This window comes from Strix uralensis, chromosome 20 (assembly GCF_047716275.1).
Source record: "Strix uralensis isolate ZFMK-TIS-50842 chromosome 20, bStrUra1, whole genome shotgun sequence".
NCBI lineage: Eukaryota > Metazoa > Chordata > Aves > Strigiformes > Strigidae > Strix > Strix uralensis.
The window spans coordinates 12355638-12378590 of record NC_133991.1 but is presented as its reverse complement, the minus strand read 5'-3'; the positions used below and the strand labels follow the sequence as shown (position 1 = coordinate 12378590).

Genomic DNA, 22953 nt, shown 5'->3' with positions numbered 1-22953 from the left:
TAAGACACAGCACAGCAGCCTGGCAGCAGGAGAATGAGCCAGTCGACAGCTACAGATATTCCTCTGTGAGATACGGCAGAGTGCTGGAAATGAAACAGATTATATAAAAAAAAGTAATTCAGAGCAATTTCTAGTAAAGAGTCAAAGAACCATATAATTCAACATTTATATAGACAAGGCTTCAAGGGAACTCTAGAAAAAAATGGGCTGGAGGTAATGGTAAGAAACTCTGGCTTGAATTTTCCCCCTTTTTTAATTTCTTGTTTAATCGGCCATTCTGGTTTGTGCCACCCTTGGCCTCCAGCAGCACTGTACAGGAAAGGTCCCAGCTCCCAATGCCTGTGTGACTGCTGCTGCCTCCCCATCACTCCCTACCTGACACAGGGGCAGGTCCTGCGTTTCCTAATGACTTTTGCCAGCCAGGCAGCGATGTCTTTGTGTACAAACCAGGGATGGTGGGGTATGATCTTCCCCAAATGTGCCCACATGCAATTTTCTTCTTCCTCATCTTCCCTCCCTCATTTATCGTGCTATAAAAAGAACAGAAGAAAAGACAATCCTTTTTCTCCGTGATTAATTAAGGCCAAAACGGGACCCTGAGGCACAGAGCAGCGGCGATACCTGTATCATTTCCAAGGTGCTGCAGCTGCGACAACGTGCTGCAGCCCCGTGACTTTCCCCCACTGTCGTTTGTCATCGCCTGACACTGATAAAGAGCTTCTCCAGTGCTGTGTCTTTGCGAGGGAACATATCCATATCAAAGCTGCTTGGATCATCCTTTTGCAAACTATCTGCTGCATTTTCTGGCCTAGTTTCCTTTCCGATCTCAAACTCTTGTTCTTTCCCTCCATCAGCCCCCACACCGGTGTGCACCTCCCCAGCCTGCCCCGGACCTCTGACACTCCTCCAGCGCTTAAAGGCTCTTGGGAAACAGTACGGGGTCACTCAGCTTCCCCGCTGCTCAGCTGACACCTTTGCAAACTCAGATTAACACAGCGCGTCAGCCCTAAACACGCTCCTCCTGTGTTTTAACTGCAGCGTGCAGGATGCCTCTGGGGCACCCGAGTGCTCACCGCCCGCGGTGGGACGCGACACGCTCCACTCTCCGTACATCGCACACAGCTCCTACAAGTCCACCGTGATGGAGGCTGGCGTGAGGACCACAGCCTGTGAGCTTCTCCTTCTCTGCGGCAGCGGGGAGAGCAGCAGTTTGACACGGAGCAGAAAACAACTGGCCCAAGCAGAGCAGCTCTGTCACCCTCCCTTGGAGTTACGGTGGGTAACTCTGGGTGAGAGCTCCTCGTAGCCCAGGAGAAGATGAGGTGTGCATACCAGCGTTCAACGCGCCACGAGCATCTCGGCGGGCAGCCGCTCGCAGCAATTCGTGTTTCACGGGTCCGGGCATCTCCGTCCAGCTCAGCTGGGTGACATGGGATGCTGAAAGCTCCTGTGATGAGTCAGGAGCCAGCGGGGATTTCTGGTCAAGCAGCAAGGTTACACCACATGATCCGCTGGAAGAGTTACAGATGCTCTCTGGATAATATTAATATTCTATAATTATTATTCATCTGCTTACACCAGGCTCAGACTGCCGAGGGCTCCCTGCCCACTTAACCTTGGGGTGATGGATGCTCTGCTCTGGTGCCTACAGCCCCAGGTGGGTGGCTGGAGACTGGGGCTCCATTCCCAGGTAGGCACATCCTTCAACTTCTTTTGGGCCTCAACAACTCAGTCTTTTAAATGCCATTAATAATGTTTCTATGGGCAATGAAGACTCAATGTCAGGCAGCATCTGACACGGGAGAAAGCTCCCCAGGACGCGGGGATGAAGGTGCTGCAAGCAGGTACACGGAGCCCCAGCTGCCTGGGGAAAGTGGCCTTGTGAAAACAGCACCTAATTCTCAATATTCCCTCAAGTCGTGGTGTTTGCTTGGTAGAAAAGCAAATGCTCACCTCCCCCGAGATGCATCACAGCTATAGGAGCAAGTCTGTGCAGCCAGAACATGAGCCATGTAGTCACAGCCATCAGGAAAATCATCTCCTGGCTTCCAAATGTAGCAAATTCCATCTGGAACACCCGGGAAGAGAACAACAAGGAATTGCAGCATTTTTTTTTTTTTTTTACAGTGATGCTTTTCTCTTTATGATGGCACTTTAACAAGAGCTTAATAAACAACATTTTCTTGTTTTTGAGAGGCACAGACAGGCCAGATAAAGCTACCAATTCATTAGCATCCCATCACAAATGTAGCCTCTGTATTCCCCAGCCATATGGTCAGCACGATATGCTTCCAAAAAACGGGGACATCTACAAAGGCTTTATTACCATCAGCCATCACGTTAAAGTAGCCTGTGGTTATATGGAGACGAGGAACATCTTATATCAGGATCTTCTGGGTGTGAAGGAACACAACATGGACTGGGAGGCAAGGTGACTTTGTAGGACGTGAGCATCCCTCTGACCGCAGACAGGATTTTAATCGGGATCACCTCTCGGTCCTGAGCAAAACAGAGTCTCCAGAGTGGAAACTCATCTCCAGGAGCTACCTGCCCAGGTGGGAGACACAGTATCTGCTTCCATCTCTCTCCAGATAAATTCCCCACATGACTAATTAAACCTCCCAGCGGGCTGAACTGTGTGTCCAGCAATTAGCCATATCCGAGCTGAAACCTCAGCCAGCCACGGAAAACCAAGAGGTTCTCCCCATTCCCACAACGGGCAGGCCTGGCGACCAGAAGCAGCATCTGTGGGCGGCATTAGGTGGCCATAAGTAGATGTTAAGTGACCATATGCAGCTGCTGAAAGCAGTAATCTGTAAGAAACACTCCTCGCTCTCACCAAGGCAGGCTCAGCATCACGTAAACCACATGAAAAAGCACCCAAAACCTGTGCAGCTAACAACAGCATCCCGAGATGACAATAGATCATGGAGGCTTTTACAGGCTTTCTTGGAGGAGCCAGCACCCCACCTCCCTCTGCCCACGCACAGGGGACACTTGGGGACCCTGGGTGGCATCTCCCACCCCTCCTGACCACCTCTTCTCTCAGCACCACCGAAATCTGCCTCCGAGTTCCCAGCACCATGTGTGTGTTTTCTAACAAGCAAATAACTTCTTCCTCACTCCAGAGCTCCGTTGGCAATTCAGTGAGACACAGCGGGAGGGTTTGAGCTCCTCCTGCATTGGCCGACCTGTGTCAGCATTTTATTCTGCAGCCCTGTAGGTTTTTTAGTTAAAAAAAAAAAAAAAAATCAGAGGAGTTTTCAAAGCTTTAATGGCTTTGAAAACAACATGGAGAGTTCTCTTTACTGCAGGAGAGGTTAATGATCTCCCTCTGCTACAGAACTAAACTGGACATCATAATAAATAATCATAATAAGATATAAAGTATCACCTGGAGTCATTCAATACAGAGAATAGGTAGGAGTTATGATGCATTTCCATTTTTCAGAGTAACTGCTAAGGTGTGAAAATTTCAAAGTAAAGGTAGTCAATTAAAAAAATGAAAAGCCTGCAATTAAAATATTACTTAAACAGAAAGAGATTCTGTCTTGTCTTGCCTGGAAAGATGGAACGCTCCGGCTCCTGGCCAGACTGCAGCCCTGGGGGCGCGACGTGCAGAGAAGGGACCTTCTCTCCCCCTCTCCTTCTCCCACAGCCCAAGCCACAATGCCAGTGGCGTGACGCCGTGCAGCCCTGCCACCAAAGCCCGCGGTGGCCCCGCAGGACCCGTCCGTGACGGCTCTGCCTGGCCGGAGCTGAGCATCGCCTCGGTACCAGCCTCGGCTGGCAGCTCCCAGCTGCTCCGCGCTGGACCTCCAGGCAGAGGAGCAGTGACGCCGGCCCACGGGTGCTCTGGCAAAGCCCATCAGAGCAGCCACGTCATCACCGAGCCCCAGTAATGCTGATTTTCCGAGGTGCCTCTGGCTCTGCCCCTGGGCCCTGCCTGAGCACATCGCGGAGGGCCTGATCTTGGGAGGGCAGACAGGTCTTTCAGATGGCTCCTCTCCCCACGCTCCTTCCTTTAGTACAACTGCTCTCAGAGGTGCAGCTACCTCGGTTGTGTTTCCACGCACGGGTTTTATTCAGGCACATCTAAAAAGACATTTGCATTGATTTCAGCAGGTATGGAAGAAATCTTCCAGAAGCATCCCTGCTGGGGTTCATAAAGATCAGAAACACGTTGCTCAGGCTCCACAGCTACTCTGCCCCATCCCTACACTAGACGTCAATGCTGTTTTGCTGTTTGCAAAGCCTGGGGTGACACAATGAGTACCTGGACTCCAGCAGAAAGCAGGGTTTGAACACAGACAATAAAAACTCCATCAGAAACATCGAGTGCAGCACTGGGGAGTGACACGACCTTACAAACCTCAGCACAAGTCAAGGGTGACAACCCAGCTGCCACCATGCTGCCAGCCACACCGCACACGGACCGGGAGGCAGGAGTCAATCCATCACCGGTGGCAGGAGGTGCCCCCAGCGCGGTGTCGGCGAGGGGAGGGGGTCGGAGTTCATATCAAATGGCATTAATCACCTTTCCCGAGGCTCTGCACGTGCTGGACAGTCCTATTAATCAGAAGCGTATCAGCCCTCCAGGCCGGTCGGAGCCCCTTTGTGCAGGTCCCTTCCCATCACAGACAGATAAGATTATCAGTGACGAGTGAGACACCCATTGAGTAACACCCGACTCGAAGAATGGGATTTTTTTTTTTATTTATCCCCCTGTCTCAAAGATGAGCTGTTTCTTGTCTTGTCAAACCACATCCTTTTCTTTAAAGAACCGGCTTTAAGAATCCAATTTGTCAAGCTGGACAATCATTTGAGAATCCATAAAAAGCCTCGGTGACTTTATCAAAAAAAATAAATCAGCAGGTTTTAAATGGTAACTGAAAGGGATTTGAAAATAGGTTGAGTGGCCTACATCAATTAATCTTCAGAGAGCCGGGGCTTTGTGAAGCTGAAGTGGCAGAGAAGTGTCAAAGGCTAGTTACTGGGCTTGAGGAGATGGAAGTTATCGATATTTCTCCCCTCCTTTTTCTCTCTTTTCTTCTTTCTCTGTCTCTTCAGCACATGGTAAGGCAATATCCCCTGTGACAGGGCACTGCAAAGCCAAGAAGAGTTGGATGTTCAAGCCAAGAAGGGCTGGGTGGTCAAGCCAAGAAGCATTGGGGGGTCAAGCCAAGAAGGACTGGGTGGTCAAGCCAAGAAGGGCTGGGTGGTCAAGCCAAGAAGCGTTCGGGGGTCAAGCCAAGAAGGGCTGGGGGGTCAAGCCAAGAAGCGTTCGGCGGTCAAGCCAAGAAGGGCTGGGGGGTCAAGCCAAGAAGCATTGGGGGGTCAAGCCAAGAAGCATTGGGGGGTCATGGCCACTCTTTCCTGGTGAGATTTTTCTGCAGTCACTCCCAACATCAGCCAACGGGGGCCAGACCTGCCTTCCACTGTGGTTTTGGGTCCCTCATCATCACTGCCAGCTCTTTTCCACCACAGCTGCAGCGAAAACCCTCAGAAGGAGCCGTCAGACACCGCTGACACAGACATTTAAAAGCAGCTGGGGAGTCCCAAGGAGCACCATGAACCCTGAGGGTCCAGCCACCTCCATCACCAGCCAGGGCTCAGCTCCGTCTGAGGAGGGAGGAGAAATGGAGAATGGGAGAAAAAGATAAATAGCTTTTGTTTGACCCCAGGGCCTGAGCAAAGCATTGCAAACCGACAGGAGGACCTCGGATCTTGCAAAACAAAATGAAGAAGCTGGTAAATGAGGTATTTGACTGAATAGATACAGTCCCCTGGCACAGCGATGGATTTCCTCACACGCGTAATGAAAGCGGACAGCCCCTACTGCTCTTCGCTTTCCAGCCACGCCACCGCCCCGAGAACCACACGGCCGAGGGATGGGACATAAAAGTGCTGAACCCCAAGGAACAGAGCCGAGAACTAGAGAGACTTAGGGGGAACATGGATGAAAACAACGGACTGGAAAATTTACAAAGAAAAAAAGACCTTGGGAGGAATCAAAATGCTGCATAGAGAAGGGACACGCTGCCACTCTCCGATACCGAGAGCAGGATGTGAGGAGCTCCAGATGGCTTTTTGTTTTAGTGCAATAAAAAATTTAATCTGACAGGCAAGTGTGGGGCTGGATAATAATAATAACACAAATAATTTCCTTAAAAAAAATGAAAGGAATCTAACAGCTCAAAGATATCTTCATTTGCTGCAAAGAGACGAGACTCTCTGTTACTTACTGCAGTTGGGAGCATGTTCACGAGCTTTCAAAATGGTATTTTGTTGCAGAAGTATAATATAAGGACACTTTACTTGCTTTCCAGTCTGGGGAAATAGATCTGACTTGGAAATCTGCCAGAAGGGCTGTAAGTTAGGGCTCTGAAGCGAAGGTGATAACTTTGCCAATTAAATATGGATGTGATTTTTTTTTCCCCTCTCCTTCCCCTGAATACTTTTGCACTGTCATTAGGTGATGATATAAAGACACAGGCCTCCTGGTGCAGCTTAATTGCTCATATATAGAAAAATGATGAGCTCTGTTACACTGCACGAGTACTACCTCGGCTACTTGCTGCCTTATTAATAGGTGGTACCAACGCAAGTCTAATTCTTCTGCCCAAGGAAAAACAGAAAGATAGCAAAACCCCCGGTCCGCAAAGCACTTAGCACGCACTAAACTGCTTTGCTGAGCAGCGATGAACTTAAGAGCAAGCTTATATTTAATCACACAGTTAAAGTGTTTTACTGAGTTGATGCTTGGTGCACTGGAGGCAGGATGGACTTCCTATTAAGTGATCTTTTATTACCATATCCTTATATTTTTCTTTTTTATTGATAAACAGTGCAGATGACCCTGTGCTTTGCAGTCTGCTGCTGAATGCTTTCTAGGCCAGGTTGAAGCCTGGGCAAGCTAAGGACAAAAAAAGGCTGTTGTTTTAATTAGCATGGACCTCAGCACTTCAGATTGGCACTGCCCAATATTATTACAATAATAATAATAATGTAAAAATATTATTATTCAACCTTCAGGAAAGCAGTGTTACTCTGTATTTTCAGTCTTCACTTCCTCAGCAGCCAATAGGTCACTCCTAAAAATCTGTGTTTGTATCTGCTTTGTAAGTCTCTCTAGGGGAAATTTTTAAAAAGGATTGACCTTCCCCCCAAAAATGGGGAGAGCCACCCTCCAGTCTGCATGAAAAGCTGACGGGCACAGGCTGGGAAAGCCTGGCTGCAGGGGTGGAGGATTTGCATTTGCATCTGCCGGGGCTCTGAAGGCCACGTTTCATTCCCACATCAGCTGTGGCTGCACCGGAGGGAGCGGAGCGGGGAGGGGAGGCTGTGACTAAATTGATGGCAACAGAAAAAGCAGGACGTACAAATGGCTTGAGAAAAGGCGTGATGAGATGTGACTGCCCTGGGTCCTGGGACTGGAAAGAGCGAAATGGGAAAAGACCACCTGGACGAAGAGAAAGTGCTTCTGATTGCTTGGGGAAAAACGGAGTTAAAGATCATTGGAACGGACAAGGCAATCTGGCGGCTGCGCGGGCGCTTTGATTGCTTCCAGCGCGGCGGCGGGCGCGGGCGGGGGGCTGCCTCCCTCCCCAGGGCTACTGGCTGCCCAGGCGGCACCAAGCTGCTCTCCGGCGCGGGGGGCATCTCCGGCCGGAGGGGTGACGTGCTGGCACAAGGCTCCTACCGCGCTGATGTTTCAATCGGTGGCAGCCCCAGTTTTGCCAATTCCCCTTAGCCCTCTACAAAGCAGAAAGCTCAGACCCAAGTTATGCGCTGCAGGAGAGCCGGGGGCCCCCTGCCCAGCCCCTGGCTCTGCGTGGGAAGCAGAAAGGAACCAAACCATTGTGGGGAAACACCCGTTTAGGCGTAACTCAAAGCCGGGGTTAGGACAGACCCCCGCGTCGCCACTGGTCCAAGGCCTTAACCCCAAGTGATGCTGCTGCACATCCTGGGAGTGCGTGTGCTCTGGGCTTTGGATTCACACATCCAAAGGTTTTCTAAAGGTTATGCAAAGGTTACCACACAATTAATGTGTCGGATCAGCACGCTGGCTCTGTTTGCCTAATTTCCAAAGTCTGAAGGCTGCCGGGCAGCTCAACAGCACGGCCTGAAAGGCTCCAGTTCCCCCCGTGCATTTGTACTGATACTTCAGTCCTAAACTGCCTTCCAACACACAGGGTGATTGCAGTGATGAAGATAACAAGAAATAATGATGTATCCACTTGCTCTACCTTGGGCATTTTTAGGTTGTCTCATCTCAGAAATGAAGCAATCTGAGCATTTTGCATGATGACCTGTTGGACTCTCTCAGTGACAGGCAGATGGTCGGGTCTGTATTCACACAGTACCTCTTCTCTCGTTAGGCAGGCTGGTGCCCCAACGACTGCTCTATTTTAAATTCACAGATTGACCCAGCCTCTGTAGCTAATCTGCCTGAAGCCCTCCAGACTCCTGCGTTGCAGTCGGGGAGGCAGAGCCCCGGGAAGGGGGAGCACTGGGTTTGCTCTGCGTTACTGGATAAATCAGCAGCAGATTCAGGAGCCTGACCGCAGTCTCTAGCTCTAGCGTTAACATTATGTGCAGTACACACAGGAACGGATGGTTTCAAAACAGGCATAACGTATATTTTTTCAAATGTCCCTACTCATGTTATTAATTATATGTCTCGGGTTTCTAAACACAAGCAAATTAGGATGATTCCTTCCCTGCATCACAAGCCTGTGGTTTGCTATTCCCTTTCACTCAGGAGTTTCATTAGCCTTTCTAGATGATTTCCCTGTCAGGCTTTCCATCTATGAGCATGGTTTCCCAGCTCCCAGCATTTAAATCCACCCAATCTATTCTCATCGCAACTCCAAGTGCTTCACAAACTCCTTTACTTGCACTGCAATTTCACATTCCTAAATATTGGGTTTAATAGTAGTAGCAGTGCTCCTAACGCTGCTTCAAAATCAAATGAGCCAGAAGAAAAAACATTCTGAAACATTTTCACTTGGGCATTCATATTCTGAAGGACATTTTAAAGACAAAGAACATAACCTGGCTCCTGCTGATGTTCATGAGGATTTCATCATTTACTTGAACGAGGAATAACAAGCAGCAAGGAAAGGAGGTGAGGTTTGATACAACTTTAAGAAGATGCAACTTACTTTTCCAATCACCCCCGATGTCCCATGGAGCAGGGCAGGCTGGTGGTCTTGGCTGGACTTTTAGAGGTCCTGTGTTGAGAAAATAAAGAGCTGTTAGCCACAGAAGATGGAGACCAAGTAACCTTGCTTATACCAAGAAATTGCAAGAGCATGTACATTTTTTAAAAGCTGCTATTTTGGAGGGCCCCACCCTAAAACCACTCGTGAAGTACCTTGAAAAGCAGCTGCAGCACTAAGGAGACACTCCCAAAATAAGGAACAAAAATGCCACTGGACCCATGGTGGGAAGGACACCGCAGGCACGTGAAGGCAAACTGGATCTCAGCCTGGACACCAAACTTTTCTTCTCTCCCAGGAAGTGACACAGGGGAGTCTGGATTTCCTTTCAGCAAACTTCCAGGGGTTTCACAGGCTGTGGAAGCCACGTGAACAGAGTGGGACTGTGAGGCAGAAAAAGGAAAAAAAAGGAGATGCTGAATAAAAGAGTTTGCAAACATCTGACGGTCAGCCTAGTATGAAATCCAGGCTGCAAGGTGCAGCAGCAAGAACTCCTCCACCTTCTGCAGCTCCCCCAGGGGAATTCACACACGTGCAAAGGCACCTCTTTCTTAGCTATTTCCTAGATATTACAGCTGGTGCTGAAGGCATTCATGTTGGGTAGGTTTGGTTTCCTGCCAACACCACTTGCTAAATACCTGTAAATGCTGGGGGACCACCCCTGCCCGTGCCCCGAGCCCCCCGGGACCCCCTCGTGCACCCACCTGCCCCACAGAGCCAGAAGGGAAAACAAACAGCAGTGGAAAACGGAAAACTTTCTGTCTCTCTCCTGTTAATTATGATCTTATTTTGCACAGAGAACCTGTCATTCAGCCTGCTGTAATGGATAGTTTCTATTTCAATTCTTCCTCCACCCTATTATCTTTTATAAAATTCAGCCGGGCCGGGTGATGGATTGATAAGGGATGGTCCTGGCGGGAACCAGCTCGCTCAGAATGGCTCTCACGTGCGCCCAACTTCTGTATCTTTTTAAATATTTCAGTTGTTTGAGATCTTTATTTCACATTTCGATTTCCTGTAGTACAGTAAATTTATCTTAGTCACCCAGTCAAGTTCTCTCCAAGCCCCTTATCTTCTCCTCCTCTGTACAACTGAAAGCACCTACATTATCTGTGCTGCCGATAAAGCCGACTGTGGCAATCCACAGATCGTGCCGATCGGGCAGCACCCCGGCCAGAAGGAGACCTTGGAAGCTCCGTGCTCATCACCAGCTGGAAGTTCATCACTCAAACCCGGCACCGGCTCCTGCCAAGGTGAAAGGCATCTCCTGCTCGGCTGGAGGAGAAGTACCGGCGCTGCCCACAGACCCAAGGGATGGGGGAGCAAGGGGCTGCAGTCAGAGAGATGCTGGTCCCCATCCCAGGCATGGTCAGAGAGGTCAAGCTACATCCTCCTCCTCCTCCTCCTGCTCCTGCTCACCAGCACCTGCTACCTCCCCAGCCTCTGCTTGGGAACAGCTGCAATGCTTCAATTCTCGTCCTGATTATTCTGAAAACAAACACTGGCTTGTTTTCAAGTGTATCATAAACCTGCACAACCACCTCCTGATTCTAGGGTCTATTTGCATGACCTGAAGCAACACCAGAACTTCCCTTGGGCTTGGGAGAACTGGATCGGGCCCAGGGAGGGGCTCCTGGAAAACCCCAGCCAGCCACTAGCTACAGAAACCAGCCCCGGGGCTGACCAAGGGGTTGGTTTTGCTGTGCTCCGGTGGGGTCCAAGCACAGGGCGCTCAGCACCGGGACGCCCTGGAAGAGCAGCACCGCAGCACCGGGGCTGCCCACGCCAGGGAAGGGGTTATGGCAGCTTCTCCCATGGCAGCCCTGCCAGCACGGAGCATCGCATGGCACAGATGACATCAGAGAGTCTCTAAAAATCCTGAGACGCAGCTCCTTTGTGCCCTCCTTTCCCTCCCCTGGCCTGGAAGGTCCCATGGGCAGCTCTGCGCCAAGGACCCAAACAAGGAGGACACGGTGCTGCGGACCCCATGCTGAGCCTTCCTCTCCCTGCTGATGCCCGGAGAGGTTCAGCATCACCTCAGAGAAACCCAGCAGGGGCCATCTGGGATGTCCTCAACAGAGCGGCTCTAACTGGGCTGCTCCAAGCAGAGGGGCCTGAGACCCCAGGCTGGCAGGCAGAGGTCACGAAAACAAGGACATATTTTCCCCCACTAAACCACAGAATTTCAAATATCTCGACAGCAGAGAGCAGAGAGAGCATCCTGCATTGCTGTGGGAAACCCCCTCCTACCAGCATCTTCATCACCCGCGGGATAGGAGTTGGGACAAATAAAAATAACAATTTAAAAAAACCCAACAAATAGGTAAAATAAAGTCACCTTCTCGCTATTCCCACTTCAGCAGCACCGAGCCACGATCAGGCAGCACCCCCTGGTGCCACTGCTGCTGCTGGGGCCCAGCCAGCTCCACTCTGCCCGTGGGCATCCCACACCACGGGGACAGGAGCGGGACCAGGCTGGGGTGTGGGACAGCAAACCGGGAAACCGCCTGGGAAAACCTCAGCGAGCCCTAAGAGGAATTAAACCTTCTGTTTTCTCAGACACAAACATATGAATGCTTCAGAGAGGTGCAAACTGATGAGTGTGACGAGGCAGGCAGGCAGATCTTGCCTGCCCAGCTCTGAGTACAAAACACACTGGTTTGGGTCCGTACCCATCCCGACTGCCGGGATCCAGATCTAGGTGGTTTTTTTCCGGGAAAGATGTGGGTTACGCGGCTCCGGTGGTGCCAGTTCCAGCCTTGCTGGGTACAACAAAACAAAGAGCTGGGGTCCTGTCCTCGCCGTGCTGCTGCGGTCATCAGCAACCCATGCAATACCACCAGATCTTTTCTCTAGATTAAAAAAAAAAAAAAAAAGATGCTCACATGTCCTCTCGCAGCGTCACGCAGCTGCACGGGGCGAATCCCCAAAGAGCGTGCTGGAACCCGACTGTGGCTGTAGAAGAATAAACTGTTATTGTGTTTGTTGTACGGGGCTTTCTACACACTTCAAGGAGATTTTTGTCGCCGTGGGAAGAGGCAAGCGGACTTCACTTCCAGTCTGCTAGTGGTTTCCCAGCCCCAACGTGGCAGAAATGCCGAGAGAAAAACTGACCTCATCCTAATCAGCTGATGCTAACTAATATTTAATAAGGGAAGAAACCTGCCCTGACTCTGAGCGGGGACCTGTAATCACCAGACTCCTGTCTCTCTGACTCACTAGTCCCTGCTTTTGGACTCCGTAAGAAGGAGCGTTTGGTCTCGTGCCAGCCGGGGCTGCAGCACGCCGAAGCTGCCCCAGGAAAAGGCTAACGAAAGGGCTCCTGCCTCGCTTGCCCGAGGAAATGCAAGTGCTCCTTGACACTCACTCTTTCTAAGAAAAAGCTTTCTGAAAAATAACACACTCGTCTTGCAGGAGGAGCAATGCACAACCTTCAATACTCACAATAAAAGAGAAGTTGAGAGAAAGAGAGGAGCTCTGCACCCCAGCCCCTGGTCTAGGCTTTGCTCGATGCTCTTGTCTCTCACAAAGGCACTTTTCCACCCAGCCTGTCCACCCATGGGAGCATTGGGGGTGACTTGAGTGAGTCCTCATGGACTTTTGGGGATACAGGACCAGGACCAGAAACTCCTCGCACACCAGCCAGCAGCTAAATGCAACTCTGAGGCAGGCTACATTCAAACCAGCAGCCTAGAAGTGAGGTGCTCGCGAGCCTCTTCCCAGCTCTTGGAGTGATTTTGTCCCCTGGGCTGAAACACAGCAGCAGGGCACCCAATAAATACGTCTGCAGAGGGGTGATTTATCTGTAGGGAAAGCCATGGAAATTCCCAAACCCTCCTAAATATCTGCTTCCTGGCTCTAAACAGTCAATAACTTGCCAACTGGGGAATATATTTGTCTGCTCCCCTCCATATATTTTCTGCTTTTCATTATAATTTGCTAAATAATACATTACAATGAGTTATTTATCACACTCAGCAGCTTCGTGATCCCCCCTCCATCCGGAGGAATTTCACCCATAAATCAGTCACACAAATATCTGCTGGCACTGCCGCAGCGCCGAGCGCCTTTTCCCCCGCGCGCCAGAGCAGCACCTGCCCCAGCCGGCTCCCCGGCTCTGCTAAGAGCCATCTCCTGAATTAAACAGCATTTTTTTGCCCCAGGGCAGCTGTCTCTCTGTTGCTCCTCTCCTTGTTGTCCTCCTCTGGACATCAGCCAAAGGGCAAAGGGGGGACAGAAATAGAAAAAAAGACACAAACTCAGCAGATAAAGAAAGCGGAGGAGGAAGCTTTGCTGGGAGCCCTGTTTGTCCCACTCCTGTTGCTGGGGCAGTATTGGTGGGAGAAGCAAAAGTGGCACCAAGAGGTGAAGAGTAAAATTCATTGAAATAAGTGCTCTGAGGATGTAACGGGACCGAGCACCTTTCCGCACAAGCCAAAACTCCTGCTGACCTCCAGGCACCACCCACAGCTCAGCCGAATGGGTGACTCAGAGAACGGTCCCGTCAGACCCCCGTGTCCCCGTCCTTACGCCCCGCGACGCTTCATTTTGCAGATGGCAACTGTGGGAAGGGAGAGGCCAGCGCTGTGAGCCGGACACGAGCCGAATCGTTCCTGGTCGTGTCAGGTAGCTGATAAATGGGCTGAGACTTGAGCGTTTTGTGGTAGTGCTGCAAAGCTGACAGGCGCTGGCACTTGTCTGCCAGGCACATACCAATGGAAAAAAATCTGAGACACCTGTAAATATGTAAATACTTTAAACAGCTCTCCTGCAGCAGGGCAGTACTCCCACAGCTCCCAGCCAGCATTCCAGTGAATCCGCTCACGTCCATTAACTCCTTGAATGCTCGTCTCTCAACCGGCACCATCGGCTGGCCAGAGTCCCAGGAATACATGAAGGGAACTCGGGATGGAGGATTTGAGCATGCGGCGGCAGATCCAGCCGGCACGAGGGCTGTGCCAGCGCCCAAGCCAGCGCATGAGCAGGTTTGCCCATCCCCGGGACAGGCAGCTGGGGTCCAGGAGATGGCTGGCATGCCGTGAGGGGATGCAGACCCGACAGAGAGCCAGGAAGAGAGAAAAGTAATGCAGAACTTGGCACTGAGGCTGAGCCGACGTCAGAGAATCAGAGTGTTTGCAGATGAACCGTCTGGCCAGAAGCGGTTGGAGCATCGCTGCGATGCTGCCCGAGAGCCGCGCTGGGCCAGGCAGACGTGGCCATTTACAGAGCCAGGTACCATCACCCGCCCTCCAGCGTGCGGGTGTCACCGAGCGACTGTCACAGCAGCACTGGCCGGTGGGTGAGGATGGTGCCTCAAGAGCTTTTCAGTGCTCGGCTCCTGCAGCGGCTGCGTAGGGGTTGCAGAGGGATCCGTGGCACACAGGGAGCTGGTAGTTTTCCAGAGAGGGTGGCTGGGGAATTCCAGCCTGAGTCACGCAGCAGGAAAAAGAAACCAGTTTATTCAAATTAGTGTGACTCCCTCCCCCAAGCTTGTATGAAAGGAGGACTCTTCTTTCTCCTTCTGCCTTGCAAAGTGATGCAGCACCGACCATCTGCCCAGGTGCCCCCAGGACACAGCAAAGGATGAGTAAGAGCCCACGCACATATCACCTATAGCAAGGAGGGAAGCGAGCAGATGGGCGCCCCTAATCCCTGTTCCAAGCTGACACCCAGCCCAGGGAAAAGAGGAAAACTCTCACAGGCTCCACATATTTATTTACCACTGGGCCACAGCAGCAGCGCTTGGGTAACGGGACGAGAGGTGCCATCAAAACACCGTTTACATCTGGTAACGAGCCCGGGCCCCGGCTCAGAGCTCAGCCCTGCTGCACCAAGCAACGTCTAGCCAGCGCCTGGCAATTCTTGACCCATTATTATTACGAGCTCTTCTGATATAAAAAGGAAATGCAATTTGGGGATGGAGAGAGTGCATCTTCTCTAATCAAATTTTTCCAGCTCAGCAGCAGTGGCACAGGCCTGTCAGGACACATTACCCTCTGCAGTCCCCACCGCACCCCCAGCCCCCTCCGCAGCCAAACAAACCAGACTCACACCCAAACCGCACAAAATCGCTGCTGCGGAGCGTCAGCACACCCAAAGCACCCACCTTTGCATCCTGACCTCTCGGGAACAAGCACTGGAGAGGCACAAGGCTGTTCCCTCCGCACCAGTGCATCCCACAGCAGCACGGGGATTTTTGTCAGAGAAAAGCTGCTCTTGTCTCCCTGCAACCCAGAAAAGGGGAATAAAGGAGAAACCAAGCTTTTAACTCTAATCATACACTCTCATGCCATTTTACGACCACCCGAGATGCTCAAAACGCTTTGGAAACCTTTTCTTTGAGCCGTTGGCTCCCTGGGCTGTGCAGGTCCCTGCACAGAGGGCTGCGACCTGCTCTGGGCTCAGGCCCCAGGGCTCCCTGCTCGCCCCGCAGCTGGGCACAGCCCTTTGCAGGAGCTGCAGCCCCCCCGAGCAGCTGTGCCCCATCCCACCCCCGGTACCACCCCACGATGCTCATGCAGCATCGCTGCGAATTATCCCCTTGGGGGGCTCCAGCTCCAAGCGAGAGCGAGCAGGGACCTGGCTGGTGGGATTTTCACACCCCCCCACAAGCCTCATTTTTTGATTATAACTCCCATCACTGGAAAAAACCTGGTAAGTGGCTGGTGATGCACAAGTGACAGCCAGACACCCTACGAACCTCCGGACCTCCTTCTCCTGGTGAGCCCGAGGCGAAGGGCTTGGCAAACGGCAGGTTTTCACTGCGAGGAAATGAGAAACGGTCGGCGTTCAGCTCCAGTCCCAGGGGGGACATCGCGAGGGAAAAGTTATGATTCGTCAGGTTTAACCTTCCTTTTCCAGTTGCGGTGCCCCACCTTTGAAGCAAAATGCATTGCAAATACTGATTAATTTAACTTTACAACATCCATCTTAAGTAAACAGTATCTTGGCTTACAGATGGGGAAATCAAGGCATGGAAGGGAAAAAAAGCAGAACCAGGAACAAAACCCTCTCTCTGTGCTTTAACTACAAAATCATCTTTCCTCATTAGCAGCTAATCAGAACTACCAGAGGGGAAGAGATTACAGACAGGGTGGAGAGGGGAGTAACTGAAAGAAATACAGACATCAAAACAGATTTTCATTTATTTACTCATTTATCACAGAGAGTCACAGGCTTCGAGTTCATTCGAGTCTGCATTAGCCTAGCAGGATTTTGGGATGCTGTCTCCAAAATCTAAAAAGTTAATAGGTCACAGCCACGCACCATCTCAGGAAGGAGAAAATCTGCAGTTCTGGGTTGGTCTCAGGAAGTTTGATATTGCTTTGCCTGCTAGATTATGAGAAACCACTAATCTTCCCTTGCCAGCCTCCTAATCTTTATGGGAACCCAGATACCTTATCTGAAACTTGCTTATTGAAAAGAACCCCGGCTTGCGTGGTGGTAGCTTGGGTGAGGGTTTGCAGCAGCTCTCGGACCTGGGGAAGGGCAGGCGGGGATCTGAGGTGGGTTTTTGGCCCCGTGCTGGGCCAGCCAGCGGTGCTGCCAGTGGGAGCAAACCCACCAGCGTGGGGGCAGTTCGGTGAAGGCCGACACAGGTGTCAAACATGGGATGTTTGCTCTTTATCTCGGCTGAATCTGGGCTGAGCAGCTCCAGAACGAGAGGGTGCAGCTGGGCTGGGGGTCCCAGGGCAGAGCCCACGCGTCCCTTCTGCTCCTCTGAATGTCTCCTACCCATTTTCATATATTTAGACACCAAAATAAACCATCAGCAGTTTGGGAGCTTTTTTTCCTTCCTTTTTGCCAAAAAATGCTTTGCAAGAAGCAGAGTGTTTTATTTACTGCAGACAGAGAATGCCTCATCCTTAAACTTCCCTTTCTCTCCTTATTTCATCCTGACTGCAGAAGTGAGGAGACAGACAGTGTCCACGGCTCATCCATCTGCCCGCAGCTCACAGCCACCGCGCCGGGCTGGCTCCGAGGTCTCCAGAGGGGACAAGCCTTCCTAACTCTCACCAACCCCGGGATGCTCAAGCAGGTCGCTACCAGCACAGCGCGTTTCCTCCGGCATTTCCAGCCTCGAGCACGAGCCCATGCTGGGAAATGAGGAACATATTTTTAAATAAGAGGAGGAAATGGTGTCTTTGTGTCAGGCAAGTGGAAGAAATCCAGGACCAAGAGACTGCAGAGCCTTTCCACTTCAGACAGCAGGTGCTCTCCAAGATGTGGTTATGGCAACAAAATAAATGATGGATAATTGCTTTTGTGACAACTTGCCAATTAAATTAGACTCAGCAGAATAACATAATGACAATTTGTTATGCTCTGGTGGGCACTAACACACCAATCATAATTAAATGCTATGACTGAAATAGAATGCTGCTGTACACAGGAATATATAACCCCAATTCCCTCCCAGTGAAACATTATAGGTTCAGACTTGATTTCAATTTCTGGAGGATAATAGCATTAGCGCACATCAGAATGAGCTTGCAATATGCATACAGGCAGCAGCAGCACAGGGAGACGAGCGAGCCAAGGACAGCTGAGCCGCTGGGGCTCCTGGGGGGACCCTCCCCAGCAGCCCTGATGCTCCGGCTTCCAAAGCAGCAGGGGACATCCCAAATCACTGCCGTGCCCCGGGAAGATTTCAAATCCCTGGCTCGGGGCAGCAGGCAGAGGAGTGACTGGCCCCGAGGGAGCTCACGGGGATGGGGCTGCATGGGTTTTACAGCCTGCTCCTCCTTGAATGATTATTAAAATGTTCATTTAAAGAAAATGTACTGCAGCGCCCAGCAGCTCGCTTGCCCCACAGCCGGGGTCCCTCTGGGGCTCAGCCCTTCCAGCTGACCCGGCCACAAGCGAGCTGGTCAGCCCAACTGTTGGTGCCTTGCATCAGGTGATCAAAAAACTGAACGAGGAGAGGGTCAGGTCCTGCAAGGACTTAAAATTTACCGGTAAAACAGCAGCCAGCTTCTTCACACCGAGCCACCACTGAGCTCAACCGGCTGCTCTCGTGGGGATGCTCCGACCCTCCCGCTGTTGCTTCCCCCTGCCCTGCCCAGGGTTATTGTCCTGCATCTTATTCATCCCAGAACTGTTGGGCTGGGGTTTACTATCACATGAGCATTTCTGGTGCTGCAGAAACAAAACACTACAAAGAGCACTGATCCCAATTTGTTCAAAAAGCGTTAATTTAAAAACAAAATTAGGCAGATGGCAGGAACTGATGCTGCCGAGGTTTTGTAAACTCCCCCCTACCCAAAAGCAGAAGCCACCTGTGTGCCATCCCCCCCCCCTCGGTGTGGAAACTCAACACGTCACAACCTGCAGCGCTCCCTGAGCGGACGGCGCCTTGCTCCGATGTCACGTACATTTTCCTGACAAATGAGTGTAAAACACCCGGCTCGTCTGCCTGGCCACCCCAACAGCCCCAGGGAACGGCAGCTCCAGAGCCCCATCGTGGCTGCTGCCCCCGGAAAGCAGCACCAAGCCCTGCTCCGAGACAGCAATTTACCCAAATAAAAGCTTTCTAAATTCAGGTGATGCAAAGGCAGCTATTGCCTCGATTCCGGCGCCAAGCAAGGAGACTGTCTCGTCCCTGGGTTACAAAGGCCATCATACTCCTTGATAGATCTCAGCGTATCTTTTATCAGGTGTTGTATAACAAGGCAAGTATAAAAACACAGTAAATTCAAGCTAAGATCCTAACAGCTACAGATTTCTGGAATATTCCAAAGCTCAAAACAGGGCAGATTTGAAGACCAAATGTGTGTGTGTGTGTGTGTGTGTGTGTGCAGGCAAGGGTAAGCACAGGTAAATCACATAAGAATCCTACAGTGCAGCAATGCCAACATTTTTATACTTGGAGCCACATTCTAAAAACATTAAATGCTTTATTACCTGCCTCAGTGAAGTTTGGCATTGGCAAGGTCAGATCACCTGTTTTTTCCAGCAAAGCTGATGAATTATTTTGGCTGCTCCAGACATAAGACCTGATCCTATTAAACCCTGAGCCCCCCCGCCCTCCACACGTAACGGGCGGATAATCAGCCCTCGCGTGACCAGCAGCGTGGTCAGAGATGTGGTACCGTGCAGCAACACGCGCCCGGCTCTGCCCTGAAGGGGTTGTGCATCGCTGCGGGAATTAAAACCGTGCCCAAGCCCAGGGCTCAGTCCTCCAGCCCTGAACTGTGGGACACATCCTGCACACAAGCACTGATGCTGTTTGGTAAAGCACCAGCATCGGTAACGCCGCGGCGTCCCTCGGAACCTTCTTTCCAATCACTCATTTCACCAACACAGCTGCATCATTAATTCTTTAGTGATTTACCACCAGTGCAGAACCTGTTTGCAACCCACCGCTACACGAGATGCCGTGTCCCAGGGTCAAGAAGCAGCCCTGAGGGACAGCCCCCCCCCCCTCGCCAAATTTCCAGAGGGGCTTGGGACAAACACTGCGGCTGCAGCGCAGCTGCTTTGCTGGTTTTATCGCTAACGCCGCTGGGGCAAGCTGACCTGGGCATCGGTGCACAAGTGGGCTAATCACAAAAGCAGCAGATTTTGCAGTCAAGACTTCTAGATCCTACACCAGGACTCGCAGGCAGAATTCTTCATCCTAAATTTTCCAGGTGAGGCCCACAGTTTTAGGACTTGACCTTGGAAAACCTTCAGCTTTCAGAGCAGTAGAAAGGGTTACCGACTGCCTGCAATTGTCTTTTTGATGCCTCAAGGAGTAAGGAACCTTGTAACTGATACTTTGGCATTTATTGTCACTTAAAATAGCCTGGCAATCAGAGAGAGGGACTGCTACACACACCGCTCATCTTGCAGGAGGAAGGAGGTCAGCAATTTAGCCCAGAAAAGGTCATACGGCTGCTCCGTAACGGGGCGTAGGATTGTGAGACAGCGAAAGCTCCGCTCCGAGTCACTGACAAGTGTTACAAGAGCCGAGGACGGGTTTGTCTGCACATAAAGGAATTACTTGATGGCACAAGCTGCCCCGCAAGGGCAAAGGGCAAGTGACGAGGTCACACCCGTGTCCCCCACCCCACCTCCCTTGGTGCATCTCGTACCCCCCCAGCTGCGCATCCCGCTTGCTCCCAGGGGAAACAGATTTCTTCTCTGCTCCCGCCCGGGGAGCCCTCAGCAGCCGCGGGGCTGGCGGCAGAGCGCGGCTCCCACCTAGTGGGGATCCCCACTGCGGTACCAGGGGGGACAAGGGGGAACCACGGGGGATGGACCCCCACGGCCAGGGCCGAGGAAGGGGCTGGGGGGTCCCGGGTCATTCTTATCAGAGCTCCCCAATAAACCCTCCTCCCGCCAAGCTGCTGACCTTTCGCGGGCGGCTGGAGGGTAAATGGTTGATAAATAATAAATCCCTCACCCCAGGCTCTTGCCCAGAAGCTTTTAATTAAAGCAGTTGAGTTACTCTAAGGTCGCGGTGATTGGCATTTCCATCCCAGCCCGAACGCATCTATCAAACAAACACCATCAAAAAACCCACTCTTAATTGTGTCTTCTCCTAATCACACCAGCTACACTCGCATCCTTTCCCCAGTAGTTTCCCAGTTACCCACCAGCTGTACCAAATACTCAGCGCAGAAAAACATCTCTAACTGCTGCTCCACCGCCACAGCCAGCCAACAACCTGCCCGAGTCCTTGAGAGCTTCCAAGAATTTCCTGATTTACACCATGTGAGGGCTGCCCAAAGGGCACACTTATGTATTGCCAGGTTTTCCCAACTAATTTGGCCACATACCTGCTTCAGAATAATAGCAGGCACGTGCCAGTGAAGTACACAACTGCCTCGTGCAGGAGCATGGCAAAGCCTGGAGCACGGCTACACCCTCCCAGCGGGTTACGCTGCCGCTGCACAAATCCAAGGTTTTTTGCACTTTCCGAGTCACAGCTTGGCTTACCGGGCATCCCAGGTTTGGGCCAGGAGCAGAAGGGCGAGTTGTAACACGCCTCTCACATGCAGCCACAGAAACTAACGGTTCAGAAGCTGGACAGTCGCTGCCATTTCAGATGGAGAAGGGGAAGAAAAAACCATGAGGGTCTCTTACTCCCAGCCCTCAGGCCACAGCTGCACGTGAAGCTAAATCCCACTGCTCCCCAGTCCAGCCCATGGCAGAGCAGCTGGTCCAACTGGGAATGCTCTGCCCTGGGGTAGCCACCCCAGTGACTTTTTCCAACACAAAATAAAAATTAATTCCAACTTTTGGCCTGTCTGCGCTGCATGGGAACTCACCCAGGGCACAGCGCAAGGCTCTAGTCTGTGTTCTAAATTTGTTATTGCTCAATATGCTTCAAATAAGTAAAGGAAGACACAGCCAAGCTCAGTAAAGCCGCAAGGGTGAAGCTCGTTACAGCAGATGATCAAGCAAAAAGCTCTGCAAGTAATGTTGGCAAGTTTTGAGAGAAGTGACAACAAACAGACCACCAGGCTGTGAATGAAGCGAGTGAGAAATCTCTCACGTGTTGTCACATCCAACTTCACAGCGCCTCTCCTTTTTAAAGCACTTCCATTTACAATTTCTGGCAAGCCAAGAGCATCATCAACAGTTAAAAATGCAAAACGGGATGCTCAAAATAAAATTTTTACCTCTGTAAAAATCCACGGAAGGCAGAGACACAAAGCTGCAGCGTAGGAGACTCGGAGCTGTTGGTCTCTTCCCTTGGGCTGGTGATAATTGTTCGGCCCAAGGAAAAAAACGGGGCACAAGGCAGGAAATTCACATCCCAGCTGCCAGAGATTATTTTGTAATAAAATATCACACTCCTCTAGCTACAGAGCAGAATTGGGAATGAAGTTTGACCTTCCACAGATACCCAAGTAATTCTGCTGTAGTTACGCTGCTACCAGGGAGTGAATCAAGCCGCGCAAAACCAAACCACGGGCTTTTTTAAATCCTCCTTTTCGCTGCCCTACAACACAGATTCACAAGAGGTTTTTTGCAGCACATTGAGCAGCCGCATCACTAAATTGTGTTGCGGAGAATGTGTCTGGGAGGCACAAAACAAGGGGGAAAACTCCACCTTTTCCTTGTAGGGGAGAGGGGGGCAAGGAGGGAGAGATTTGTTTGACATGATTTACAACTGTTTGTTTGTGAAGGTAGTTTGGTTCTTTAAAAGAAAAAGGAAACAAACGAAAACCCCAAACAAACATAAAAAACAAACAAGAAAAAATAAACAAAAGAAGAAAAAAAAAAATCAAACGGTAATTATTTTTCATATAGCCCAAAGCCAAAATGTTTAATAAAAAATAGGCTAGGCACTGGAGTTGGCAAGCATGGCAAGAATGACACTAATGGGCTGCGAATCCCGGTAAGATCGATTGTTATTCTCTTACGTCGCTCCCTGCCAGGTTCCGTGACTATTTCTGTAGCAACACGCAACTTTCTCTTCAGCAAACAGCTGTAACATCCCATCCTGTGCCCTTCTGAGGTGACCAACTGCATTAAGAGTCACTGAAAAAGGGCAAAGGTCCAAATTATCTGGTATTGTTACACTTTATCCTATTCCGAATTTAAGCAAAAATGGAATAGGAAGAGCATATATACACACACACACATAAATAGCAGCTCCTGCACCAGCTATAAACAGACAACGCTTCCGCAGCTGTTGGAATGCAGGAGGCAAGTGGTATCTGCCACTGCAACAGAAGACCTGAACCGTCAAGAAACACCTTTACTACTGCAAGTAAGACACCTGAAGCATCAGAAC

At 50.9% G+C, this 22953-nt stretch overlaps 1 long non-coding RNA gene across 1 annotated transcript; it reads right to left on the bottom strand.

The window, feature by feature from the left end:
- Positions 1–1916: 1916 nt before the first annotated feature.
- On the bottom strand, positions 1917–9476 carry LOC141952805 (uncharacterized). The gene is made up of 3 exons (XR_012631765.1): positions 9380–9476; positions 9168–9236; positions 1917–2068 (listed from the first exon to the last, which is right to left on the bottom strand). It is a non-coding gene; the product is annotated as an uncharacterized LOC141952805 (long non-coding RNA).
- Between the last annotated feature and the right edge of the window lie 13477 nt (positions 9477–22953).